This window comes from Macrobrachium nipponense, chromosome 7 (assembly GCF_015104395.2).
Source record: "Macrobrachium nipponense isolate FS-2020 chromosome 7, ASM1510439v2, whole genome shotgun sequence".
Taxonomy (NCBI): Eukaryota; Metazoa; Arthropoda; class Malacostraca; order Decapoda; family Palaemonidae; genus Macrobrachium; species Macrobrachium nipponense.
In genome coordinates, this window is record NC_061109.1 from 89782516 (window position 1) to 89797105 (window position 14590).

Genomic DNA, 14590 nt, shown 5'->3' on the forward strand with positions numbered 1-14590 from the left:
AAATAAAAACATAAAAAGAAAACAGGAAATAAAACAGCCAAAAAGACTTGAAATTGAACTCTTACCATCGATAAAAACTTCTATTAAGAGTTTTCTATAAAGACTTCTAGAACTATGTCGGGAAGTCACGCCCTAGAAACAGTCTGAATGACAGTCTGAATTACAGTCAATTGTAACTGTTTTGACACCTGTCACATTCAATGGGCAACCGAGGGAAGTTGCCACCAATGACCGAGTTCTATTTATTTAATTCTTTTATTTTTTTTTTAAATCTAGGAATTTAAATGTTACGAAATATCTTTATGGTAGTGTTCAGGTCATTACCAAATTGTTCGAAGCCACATTTATTCATGTCTTTGAAGTGGTTAATAGATATTCGTGAAAGCACACCAATATACAGATATCTCTACTTGGTGCATACACATACACACAAACACAAACATACGACAAATGAATACCTATGCATGTACGTTCAAAAGATTTCGTGTACTACGTATGACATGCTACATGGACACGAAGGAGAAAATACTGTTATGTTTAATGAATGGATTTTGTCAAAAACTCTACAAAACGGATATATATATATATATAGTATATATATATATATATATATATATATATATATATATATAATGAATGGCATTTTCGCTTCTAGAAAATCGGATATCTAATAAAAAGAGTATGGCCAGCAGAAACTTCAGCATTTTTCGTTAAAACTTTATTTTTATCCAACGCCTACGTTTCGGGATACAAATCCCATCTTCAGGGCTAAAAACAGGGAAAAAATTAAAATTCTGTACATTAAATCAGGCTAAAATGGGGCACAGTAATAAAATTATGCATTTTTAAAAGAATTATATAGATTAATTAAAAATATGTAAGTGAAATTTGAATTTTGTATATATATATATATATATATATATATATATATATATATATATATACGCGCATAATATACATACGTACATACACACACATATATATATTCATTCGTAAATAAACTACACACATATTTTTCTGTTTACATTAAGTATAATGCAACCGCAGAGAACAAAAAAAAGCCTAATCAACAGACGGAAAAACCAATTACTCAAGTAAAGAAGAAGACGAAGACGACGAAAAAGCAAGAAGAGACAGGAAAGAAGAAGAAGAAGAAGAAGAAGAAAGAGGGAGGAGGAGGAGGAGGAGGAGGAGGAGGAGGCGGCGGCGGTTTTAAACTCCTCATCGAATCTCTTCCGCAGCCGAGTCTATTGGTCAAGACGACCCTGTCATGTGGAGGCCACAGAGTGTGTGTGCGCGTGAGAGAGAGAGAGAGAGAGAGAGAGAGAGTGAGAGAGAGAGAGAGAGAGAGAGAGAGAGAGAGTCCCTCAGTCTACAAACAGTGTTCAGTATTGAATAGAGAGAAAAGAACAAAGAAAATCTCTTAGTATACAAGCATTATTCAATACTGAATCAGAGAGAGAGAGAGAGAGAGAGAGAGAGAGAGAGAGAGAGAGGGGGGGGGGGGGGGGGGGGGGGGGGGAGGGGGGTAGGCATGCATTCCGAAGGCCGCTATAATATATTTCGAAGGGCGCCCCAGAAGTGATTTATGACCAGAAGCGCCTTCCTCAGGTGAGGGATGCCATTATGTGGAAATGAGGTGGGCACCAACAATGCCCACGAAGATGGTAGGCTCGTGCCAGGATCCAGATACGTCGAAGGGGGCATGATTGGGTTGGAAGAGGAGGGGCATTGGTGGAGGTGGTTTGATGGAGATGGAATGTTGGGGAATGTTGGAGAACGAATAGGATGGAGAAGATGAAGGCAGGAGAAAAGGTGTTGGAGAAGTGTAGGAGGAGGACGAATTGTGGAGGTGATCTGGTGGAGATTGAATGCTGGGGAATGTTGGAGAACGGATAGCAGGGAGAATACAAGGCAGGAGAAAAGTTGGGGGAGGAAGAAGTTTTGGTGGATTGAGGGAGCAGTTTCGGTGGGGATGAAAATGAGGTGGAGAACGCAGGTTGGTGGAGGAAGAGGTCCTCTGTTGGAGGATTGTTTGGAGATGAGAGAGAGAGAGAGAGAGAGAATTTCTCGATCTATAAACAGTACTCAGCACTAATATACATATATATATATATATATATATATATATATATATATATATATATATATATATATATATATATATATATATATAAAGCAAAAAAAAACTATAAATAACTCAACAATTAAACTTAACATTCCCTTTAAACTGAACATAATACCGAAGCACCATGATTCTAATCAGTAAACTTTCATGGGTCACAATGAGACCCGTAACCCCACGCTCTCAATGGTCACGTCATGACGTCATTGCTACGTGTCCTTGCAAGAACAAACGCAGCAGTAAGCAGCATTTCGTCATGCCTGCATGCAATCAGTCATAGTTACCATGCAATGTAATGCATTCTGAACTTGATCTGTTTTAGTTATACAAATAAGAAGTTTAGAATTAGTTGAAATATATGTTATATATTTAACAATAACTAAAATAAATAAATTTGCGAAAAATATATATTTACACCAGGAATATAATTTTAAGATTGGAATTAGATAAAATATATATTGTTATATATATAACAATAACTACAATAAATACAATTGCAAAAACTGTATATTTAAACAAGGAATATGATTATTAAGATTTGAATTAGGTGATAAAATATATGTTGTTATATATTTAACAATAACTAAAATAAAAAAAATTTGCGAATACAGTTTATTTAAAAAAGGAATATATTAAGATTGGAATTAGATAAAATATATGTTATATATCTAACAATAACTAGAATAAATAAATTTGCGAAAAATACATATTTAAACAAAGAATATGATATTAAGATTGGAATCAGATAAAATATAAGATGTTATATATTTAACAATAACTACAATAAATAAATTTGCGAATACAGTATATTTGAACAAGGAATATGGTATTAAGATTGGAATTAGATAAAATATATATTGTTATATATTTAACAATAACTACAATAAATACATCTGCAAATGCAGTATATTCAAACAAGGAATATGATACGACGATTGGAATTAGATGATGAAATATATGTTGTTATATATTTACCAATAATAACAATAAATGCATTTGTAAATACAGTTTATTTAAACAATGAATTATCAAGGTAAATCAGTATTGACTGAAACTGATTCTAAAGAATAAAATTATATTTAGAAATAAAAGGAATGAAATAAAAAAATAATCAAGACTTTGTGACAGAAAGATCTATGACAATCACACGCAAGTTTCAATGAAAATAAATATAAATAGTTGGTTCCCATTAGCGCTGGAAATACAATGAGCTCGAATTTCACTTTCGAAAGAGAAAGGTGAAGTTCGATAAAAAGAAAGTAAAATGCAATTATAAAATTTGTGAGAAGGAATGACAATAACATAAAACTTTAGTGTGAACTGGTGGCCAGTGAAAGTGGTATGAGAGAGAGAGAGAGAGAGAGAGAGAGGAGAGAGAGAGATAAACGAAAAAGAAAGAGAAAACGAGAGAGAGAGAAACGAAAAAGAGAGAAAGAGAAACCGAGAGAGAGAGAGAGAGAGAGAGAGAGAGAGAGAGAGAGAGAGATAAACGAAAAAGAAAGAGAAAACGAGAGAGAGAGAAACGAGGAGAAAGAAAGATAAAACCGAGAGAGAGAGAGAGAAGAGGAGAGAGATAGAGAGAGAAAACGAGGAGAGAGATTTGAGAGAGAAGAGGGGAGAGAGAGAGAGAGAGAGATGTCCCAGCATCCAACCAACACTTTCAATAATGTCCATAGCATGCGTCCTCTCTTCTACGCAAGAACTTTAAACCCGCAAATAATCAATCAATCACCTACAGTGTGCCATCTGACCAAACTAGTTAGTTGTCAGAGAAAGGTATTGACTGATCACGTACGGCTCCCATTTGACACCAAGTCTGACCTTGAGTGGTGGAACCCCAGTAGCATTATTTATCACGATTTGACGGATCTGGTTTTTAAACCAGGAGAGAGAGAGAGAGAGAGAGAGAGAGAGAGAGAGAGAGAGAGAGAGGGTTCTTTAAGCTATGAGTGTATTTTAGTTTTATTAGGGAGAAGATAATACTGAATTCAATAACATATACAAGCATATATGTAAGCAAATATTTGAGAGAGAGAGAGAGAGAGAGAGAGAGAGAGAGAGAGAGAGAGAGAGAGAGAGAGAGAGTGTGTTCTTTATGGTATGGATTGTTTCAGCTCTTATATGGAGAAGATAAAATTGAATTCAGTAACATACTCTCGCATATATGTCAGCAAATGTGTGTGTGTGTGTTGTGTGTGTGAAAGAGAGAGAGAGAGAGAGAGAGAGAGAGAGAGAGAGAGAGAGTGTGTTCTTTATGGTATGGATTGTTTTAGCTCTTATATGGAGAAGATAAAATTGAATTCAGTAACATTCTCGCATATATGTAAGCAAGTATGAGAGAGAGAGAGAGAGAGAGAGAGAGAGAGAGAGAGAGAGAGAGAGAGAGAGATCTAACATAAAAGCAAGTGAAGGAAAGTGACCTAATTACACTCACACACACACACAAAGAAATTCAGTTTCATATACTTTTAATCAGGAAATAATTTAATTCTGAAATTTGTCTGCAGAGAAATATATAAGAAAAAACTGGACTTTGTATCAACAAAAATAAATAAATAAATAAATAAATAAACTACGCTAAACACAGTCTACCAGAGTTAACTGGAAACATCCTATGAGGACGCGGATACCTAAACAAAATAAATAGATAAAAATAAAAAATAAAAATAAAAATAAAAACAATTATCTCTTAACATGATCCATGAAATGACTTTCTACGCTTTGGTGACAAATAACCCAACTTTGCGTGACATCCACAAAACCAGAATAAATTTCCTGTTGCAAAAAATATATATATAAAAAAGGGCGACGCGAATTCATCACTGTAGCAGAAAGTGCAATTAGACATTGTAGTCTTCTGTCAAGATTATAGCGACTAATAATAATAATAATAATAATAATAATAATAATAATAATAATAATAATAATAATGATAATAATTTATTAAAAATGATGGCAGAATTCACAGAATTGATTTTATATAAAATTCTTTCAATTCTCCTATTGATTTGTCTTTCTGGCAAGCTGGTATTATAAAGCAGCTGTCTAATATTCTTTATAATACCAGCGTGCCAGAAAGACAAATCATTAGGAGAATTGAAAGAAATTTATATAAAATCAATTCTGTGAATTCTGCCATTATTTTTAATAAAACATGTTTGAAAGAAGGTCTGTTTCCAGCATACACAAATAATAATAATAATAATAATAATAATAATAATAATAATAATAATAATAATCTTTGTTTCAGCCCATAGCCATTTACAAAGAATGTTTGTAAATCTGAAGTGATATTGAGGTTTTATATATATATATATATAATATATATATATATATATATATATATATATATATATATTGATACGTTTATTGATCGCCTCATCTACCCAGTATTTAATTCATTATTTTGATTTGTAAAAAGGCAGCCATATTCCTCCAAATATCAGCTGATTTGGGCGGGAAACCAAAGCTAGCCAGCCAGATGTAGGAATTTCCTGCGAGAAAGGAGAAAATAGACTCTTGTCAGCTTTAGGGACGTATCTCAAAGGGAAGGATGTAGGCAGAATAGTACTTATTAGGCCTATATCTTAAGCTCTTTTTCCTGTGAACCCTCTGCTGGCTGTATGTTCTGTTTCCAGGATTGCCCTGCTCCTGGGGGGGTTAAGCTGACCCCCAACACCCATGAGAGACACCTGCGATCTTTCTCAGTCAGCTCCAGTCGTGACCTCGGACGGATGTCTCCAACCCACCTTCCCCCTTAGGCCTAACGGCGTACTGGCGCGCCAAGAGACCCAGACCTGAGGACAAAGCCGGACGCCACATTTTCTGCAAAAGGTTCCACACTGATCATGGCATCCAGGTACGTCTTGTGAAGCAGCATATTGCCAGTTCCTTCCCTCCTAATTTTCATAAATCAAACTTCTACTCCATTGAATATCCCTTTGTTTCTCACTGCCTCATGGCCGCATGTTTCCCTTGTGTGATCGTCCCAGACCAATGAAGTCTTCAGTGCATACCTCAGTGAAACATTAGAGTTCCTTTGCCCCAGTGTTAGAGAACTGAGTAATCGTAACTTGTGCAAGAAGTCCTTTTTCTTTTATCTTGTCTAATCTGGGATCTTTTTCCAGATCCCCTGAGTCACGTGTCAAGTCTGTCCGCCCGCAAGTGTTGCATTACCACAAGATATCGAAACCCAGCTTTTATTATGTGAATCACATTTTAGCCAGCTATCCATTTGTGAGAGACATATGGGTCCCAACGTGTGGACACGCTGCATTTACTTTTCTCCAGGCCAGTAAGGGCCTCTTGTAAATAAATAGATGTAAAGTAATTAGCTGAGTTTCTGGCGACCTTCTCCTCTAGAGTAAATTATCACTGTAAATCCTTTTTACGGTAAGTTCAAGTAATTCATTCTATTTTTCCCTCAACTATTCATGTTTATGTATTGTAGTCCTTTCAAGGCCAGGCTCATACGTAACAATATATATATATATATATAAATATATATAGTATATATATGATAAATATATATATATATATATATATATATATATATATATATATATATATATATATATATATATATATATATCATATTCGGCGATCCACGCAACTACCTGATTTATTACTTTGGTTTAAGTTGGCCTTATGCCAGCAAGAGTCCTTATCCCAGCGTTGCCAGTAGGTGCTATAAGGTAGATAAGAGTGGATGACCCTTCATGTGGACCTCTGGACTTATCCAACATACTGGTTAGGTTTTCAACTTGTGACGCGATTTAGAATCTGATGTCTAGCACTATTGTTAGATACAATGACTCAGTCAGTCAGTCAAGACTTGCTCATACCAGTCAGTAACTATACCTCTCTCTCTCTCTCTCTCTCTCTCTCTCTCTCTCTCTCTCTCTCTCTCTCAGAACTGACCAGCTACGTTATTTTCTATCTCTAGCTCTCTCATTATGTGCTCAAAAATAAGCGACAAAGTGATTCTCTCTCTCTCTCTCTCTCTCTCTCTCTAAATACTCAGAACTAGCTAGCAAAGTGATTCTCTCTCTCTTCTCCTCACTTCCTCTCCTCTTCTCTCTCTCGTCTTTTTCTTTCCTTTTCTTTCTCTCAAACTTGAAAACTAGCAAAGTGTCTCTCTCTCTCTCTCTCTCTCTCTCTCTCTCTCTCTCTCTCTCTCTCTCTCTCTCAGAAAAAACGGGGAATACGGCATGCATAACGCATAAAATATTAATTAATTTTACCATTAAGGAATAAAGTTTTCAAACTGATTTATTGATTGATTGATCTACGTCAGATGGCGTCGTATAACTACAGCTATCGACGTTGCACGTTTTAAATCAAAATACAAATAAATTCCTTTAACTAAACAAAGGATAAAATTCCCTTTACGCAACGAGAATTCTGAAAGAAGGAAGTACGATCATTCTATGCCATCCAGCATTAAAGCAACCTCATGTACAATAATCTATTATTTTTTTCCGGCGACTCGTTAAATCAGGAATACGGGAGCCCCATGTATAAGATGAAGACATTTCTACGGGTTCCGCTTCAGTCATAGGAGGTGCCAGGTTATGACAGGTCACGCCGGGCTTCTTAAGTCCCCATAGTCCTGTAGCAGGACGCATGAACACAAGACATGACTGAGAATATCCTTTAAACTGTATTTTCCAATTCCTTAGGTGGTGTGGCGACTCGAATTTCGCGTTGGCAACCTTTCTTGTTTTTTAGACTTTTGAACTGGGGATGTTATGGGTTCACGCGATAGTTTTGTATAGAAGTGACGAGGTTAGGATGTGATTCTCTCTCTCTCTCTCTCTCTCTCTCTCTCTGGAAGCATTATTACAAAGGGACCGAAATTTTAGTTAACATGAGTTTCTAAACTTTTAAGTCTATCTATCTATCATAATCATCTCTCTCTCTCTCTCTCTCTCTCTCTCTCTCTCTCCATCAGAAACAGCCTACTAAAAGAAAAAATATATAAATAATCACCTGAAGCAAGACAAAAGAATAATCAACATAAAAATAAAATGAAATATAGATATAAATGATTTACTACTCATATAATAAATATATAAACTACAAGGCATGGTCCGACCTCCAGCTTACTCGGAGCGTGTGCTTAAAATCTACCGTCAAATAGAGCGCTCTTTCACCAACGAAAATTAAAATAAATACGCTATATTTTATTAGGAATAATTGTTCTGTACCGTTTAACATGCGCATTATTTATTTTTTACATTTTCTTTCTAATAAATAAATCATAACTATCCTATCCTAAAATTCCTCTATCTTCAACTCAACGCGAAACACCCTTTTCATATCTTTTTTTTAGGCTTTCCCACCGCCCCCCCCCCCCCCCTTACACAAGAACAGCAACAACAAAGTAGTTTTTAGGCTTACTCCCCGAGTAAGCTGTTAATGGCAATAACATTCTGTGTACACTGGTTAAAATCAAGCCATAAAATCCAGTTGATAACATCCAGATAGACACCAAGTTAATCATATTGATAAATTAGACCAAAAATTCTTTTAAATCTATAACAAATACACATAGATTAAAATTACCGTTCTCTTGCCACAGAGAATTCTGGACTAACCCCAATGGTATAATTGAATTCTTTTCTGCCTAAACACCCATATATCACCGTCTTTGTTCTAAGTTGGTTAAAAAAGAAAGCAATTCCTTACACAATTTTCTCCTAGTGACCACTTTAACATCTCTCTCTCTCTCTCTCTCTCTTTCTCTCTCTCTCTCTCTCTCTCTCTCTCTCTCTCTGTGGGCAAAAACTTTACCCCAACTGCTCTATAAATACCTTATATACATTACCATACCTACATTCACCCAGAATGCCAGCAAATACAAATCCACAACGGGCATAATAAAATGCTGGGCATCCGGTCTATAGAGAGAGAGAGAGAGAGAGAGAGAGAGAGAGAAGAGAGAGAGAGAAGAAAACTCTCTACAACAAATATTTCGAATAAAACGATTGTCTTTTAAGGATGCCAAATAGTATGCCAAAAATGTGTGTGTGAAGAGAGAGAGAGAGAGAGAGAGAGCTGTATAGGACGTGTATAAGACAAAGAAAAATATTGAAACAAAAGATTATAAATTTAATTACAAATATAAAACTCCTGAACGTAAGTTGCTAAAAAAAAAACTTGCCATAAGAAGTAAATAATCTTATGATTAAAAAAATATGAAATTAAACAAATAATAAAAAAATTATTTTTTGGGGGAAAATAAGAAAAATCCTTTGTACGCCGCTAAAACAACACTCAAAATATGGAAAATCAAACAATATTCAACTGAACACCTATGACTTTAAACAACCAAAGCAGGAGAAAAAAACAACTACTTTCTGTCGTTAATTGCAGCTACAACTTCCCATAAAGATAAAAAAATAAAAAAATACGAAATATTTCCTTCTATTCTGAACAAGGCATCCCAAAAATCTTAGGGGAAAAAACACAAACACCTAAGATAATTGACATACCAGCGAACACTATATTATACTCCACCAGGTGCCACTAAGATTATTCCGTGACGCAAGTCTAAAAAATTTCAAAGACCTTCTACCTGTCAAAATACGTTGTAGGGGGGGAATGGAACTATAAACAACTATAAACAATCTATGGAAACCCTGCGTCTCTTACTACAGTTACCTATCGCATTGGAAATTCCTCGAGGATGACCTACAAGTGCTTATAATGGCACCAGTGTAGTCAAGGATAAATGTGGCTACTTCGTCATTCTCTGTGATTATGTCTGTGGCACTGAAGACGCCTCTTGTTATTACCTAATATTCGGTGTTACGTTCAGTGTGAAACATAGTTCCTCGTTGGAAGAGTGGTTTACGTGCTCGCCTACCGATTCGGTAGTCCCGAGTTCGATTCCCCACTCTGCCAACGTGGAATCAGCGGAATCTGTTTCTGGTGATTAGAAGTTCATTTCTCGATATAATATGGTACGGATCTCACAATAAGCTGCAGGTCCCGTTGCTAAGTAACCAATTGGTTCCCAGCCACATAAATATTTCTAATCCTTCGGGCCAGCCCTAAGAGAGATGTTAATCAGCTCAGTGGTCTGGTTAAACTAAGATATATTAGACTTCTCAATGTGAAACATGTTGTACACATGTTGCAAACACGTTGTCAACTTGTTGCATACATGTCAGAAACTGTGTCGGATAAACGTGAAGACTTGATAACTATAATCATTATTGTAACATTACATTGAAAATGACATTTCGGATATGTCAAAACTGTAGTGAAAAATGTTGTAAGCATGTCATAAAAATGTCGGAAACTTGTTGAATACATGTCACCAACAGCGTGTCGAGGATAAACGTAAGTACTTGGTAATTCTCTATAATTACTTCACTGACATTGAAGATGTCTTTAATTACCTAATAAGTTTCATGTTACGAAGGTTATGACCATTAAATGCATTAAACTATACTGAAACATGTTGCAAACATGTCATCAACTTATCACATACATATCAAAAACAGGTTGACAACAAGTCGATGACGCTCAAGAAGGGAAAGATACTTTGGGCAAATGATAGATATGCTTTGGAACCACCAAGAATTCTATGACGTATTCAACCACTAAATGTGCGCGACAAGTTGCAGACGCGAATTTATACGCTACAATAAAATATGCCACAAACGCAAGTCAGTAACTTGTCGCAAGCACGTCGCCAACAGGGTGAACACAAGTCAGAAACTGTCTGATTCACACGATAATCCTATAAGTTAATCTTATGGAAAAAAAGCATTCTTCCCTAAAATACCAATTCCTAAAAAATTCTAATAAATATAAAAATTAATAATTATATAAAGAGATAAAAATACGTACGCACATACATACATACGTACATACATACATATATATATATATAATATATATATATATATATGTGTGTATATACATATATATATATATATGTATGTATGTATGGATGTATGTATGTATGTATGTATGTATGTATGTATGTATGTATGATTTATATTAACAAGACGCCGAAAAAATTTGTAACTCAAAAAAATAAAACAAAATTTTAAACCGCAGAAATAAACTCTTTTATTTCTTACCTGCAATAGTGAAAAGAACCTTGTTAGTTAGTTATTTGGTATTAAAAAGATGGATACAGATATATAATGTCAATTATATTTACTGGAATATTTATCAAATACACTTGATCCAAGCCAAAAGAGAGAGAGAGAGAGAGAGAGAGAGAGAGAGAGAATTGTTGTGTGCGTCTGGTATTAATAACAATATATAATAACGCATTACAAGAGAGGAGAGAGAGAGAGAGAGACAGAGAGAGACAGAGACGAGACAGAGAATTATTATGTGTAATGTATTTTGGCCCCAGGACTAGCAGCAATAATAATAACAATAATAATAATAATAATAATAATAATAATAATAATAATAAATACATATAATTTTTATTTAGTTTTTATGCACTAATACATATGCATGCATCTGTACTTCTTGCAAGCAATGAACATTGATAAAAACAATGCTAATTCTCACTTAATAAAAAAAGCAACCATGATATCTAAACAAGAAAAACAATAACAGAATCAACATAAGCAAAGTGAGAAAAATAAATGAATAAATAAATAAAAAAAATGAATAAATAAACCTAGCCACGGAGTTCATTACTATCATCGTCAAGGGCTCCAGTGCCAAAGCACTTAACATATCAAGTGTGAGTGGCACTGTTTAGTTAACTACCCCTGGCACATACCACATCCGGAATGACACCTCTGCCCCGTTGCAGGATGCAATCGAGAGTCCTATCTAGGACTCTTGTTTGGAACTTCTAATTGTTTAGATTTCATGGTTTTTTTATTAATTGAGAATTAGTTTTTTTTTTAATATTCATTGCTTGCAGGAAATACAAATGGATGCAGTGTATTATTGCATAAAAACTATAAACAAAGAAATGAATTAATAAAATGAGATATTATTATAATTATTATTATTTTTTTTTATTATTATATTATTAGTTAGTTTATTTTTTTTTTTTTTTGCTCTATCACAGTCCTCCAATTCGACTGGGTGGTATTTATAGTGTGGGGTTCCGGGTTGCATCCTGCCCCCTAGGAGTCCATCACTCTTCTTACTATGTGTGCCGTTTCTAGGATCACACTCTTCTGCATGAGTCCTGGAGCTACTTCAGCCTCTATTATTATTATTATTATTATTATTATTATTATTATTATCATTATTTCTGCCTAGCACTTGGGCCAAAATACCATACACACAACAATTCTCTCTCTCTCTCTCTCTCTCTCTCTCTCTCTCTCTCTCTCTCTCTCTCTCTCTCATGGAGCACAAATATATATATATAAACTAAACAAAACACCATCGAACCAATGACCTCTACCACATTCCACAACTGGTGACGTCACGCCTCAGTACATCATGAATCATAGGATATATGTGATGTTGCTATGAGTCTTATGGGATATTTAAATGATTATTTCTTGGTTATATATTCTTAGGTTCGTTTGCAAGCTTTCTGAATGTGGGGCACTTTAAATCAGTGTTTTTCTTGCAAGATAGATGTTTGTTTGCTTTAGAAGATAATAATAATAATAATAATAATAATAATAAAATAATAATAATAATAATAATAATAATAATAATAATAATAATAATAATAATAATAATGATAATACTAATAATATTTTTTATAGTTTTCCATTTGAAGACTCGTGCTACTATGAGGATTTTCTGAATTATTAAATAAAATAATAATTAATAAATAATTAATAATAATTAATAAAATAGGTTTGAACATATTTCCTTACAAAGTCTTCTCTATCCTTCTAATTATATTATTATTATGGTCTTCTCTCGTCTGCAGATAGATGGAATAGCTAAAATAAACCGAAGAGGAAGATTAAGCAATAGATTTGAGAGATGTGGCGTCGCCCAGTCTGTAAACATTGGGAGTCCCAATATGGCCAGAAGTGAAGTAGAAAGTATATAAGACAAGTAAGGTGGTGGTGGAGGAGGAGGAGGAAGTACTTGTTTGAGTAATAGAGGCTGAAATCAACTGATCATTAGAATGGACAATGAACACTTGAGCTGACATATATTCAATTTGACATATATTTATATATATATATATATATATATATAGATATATATATATATATATATAATCCAAACAGAGTTCAACAGCTCCTCACAAATAACGGTTACCCAGATGATATGATCCAGCAAGTGGTCAAAAAGAGATTAGAGGATTTCCATAACCCGACCCCGAGGGACAACACACAAGACAAAGACAAAGAAATAGTGATATACCATCAGATATCATACAACAAACACCATGAAGATGAAAGGAAAGCCATCCTTGGTATACTGCGAAGAGTAACCGCCCCCCTAGCGCCATATAACAAAATAACGCCAAGAATTTACTGCAAGCCGAACCTTACGGCCTCACTGGTAATGAAAAATAGTACGGCCCCATCGACGGAGAAAGAGGTTGAATCTGATATAGTATCAAGTTTGTCTGTGCTGACGAGCAATGTCAGTCGGCCGCCCCCCCCCCCCCCCCTCCCCCCCCAATGCTATATCGGACACAACCACTACACTGAAACGACGTATGCAGGCCCATTTACCAGCACTTTGTAGATACCCACAATACAATAAATAACCATCCATACAGAACTCACGAACACCAAAATAATACACAAGGAAGGCAACTACAACCGTTTATTGATATCAGAAGCAGTCAGCATCGCCATGCAACGCCCCAACCTTAACATCCAACGCTAGGCAGAAAGATCCTTGCCCTCGTGTAGGAGGCAGCCCTTCAACCGCGTGGAACAAGACTACCACACGCGGACAGGAGCGCATAATGACATTCAGTAAATTAAACATATATGTAATTAATATGCATTTATGTATAATGTGTATATAATAATTTATCTTCGACTTTTGATATAATTACTGTTGTTAACATATTTGTCTTATTTTATGTTTCACTATAGTCTTTTGTAAATACTTAAAACTAGGTCTTTGGCAACTGTACTACCTTTCCGTCTTCATGACGTCACAAAACGCATGCAGGTTTCTACGGGCTGCTCTTGAGCAAGAGCCCGTGCTGGCATAAAGCCAGCTTAATCTTAAACAACAACAACAACATATTTCTATCAGTACGCTTGATAACGTCAATAGGTATAGGTTGACGAAACAGCTGACGCGAGTAAAAAGACTGGAGTAAATGCAAGAACCCCATTATGTGTCCATTAGTAACCTGAACTATGAAGTGAAGAAGATAATTAGAAAATATGAAGCAATTTCAAAAAAGCTGGTTAACAGTGAAAAAGGCATTCTATTCAATGAATGTTGTATCCGTGAAAAATTGTGCCCTAAAAGTGTATATATATATATATAATTATATATGTATATATATATATATATAAATATATA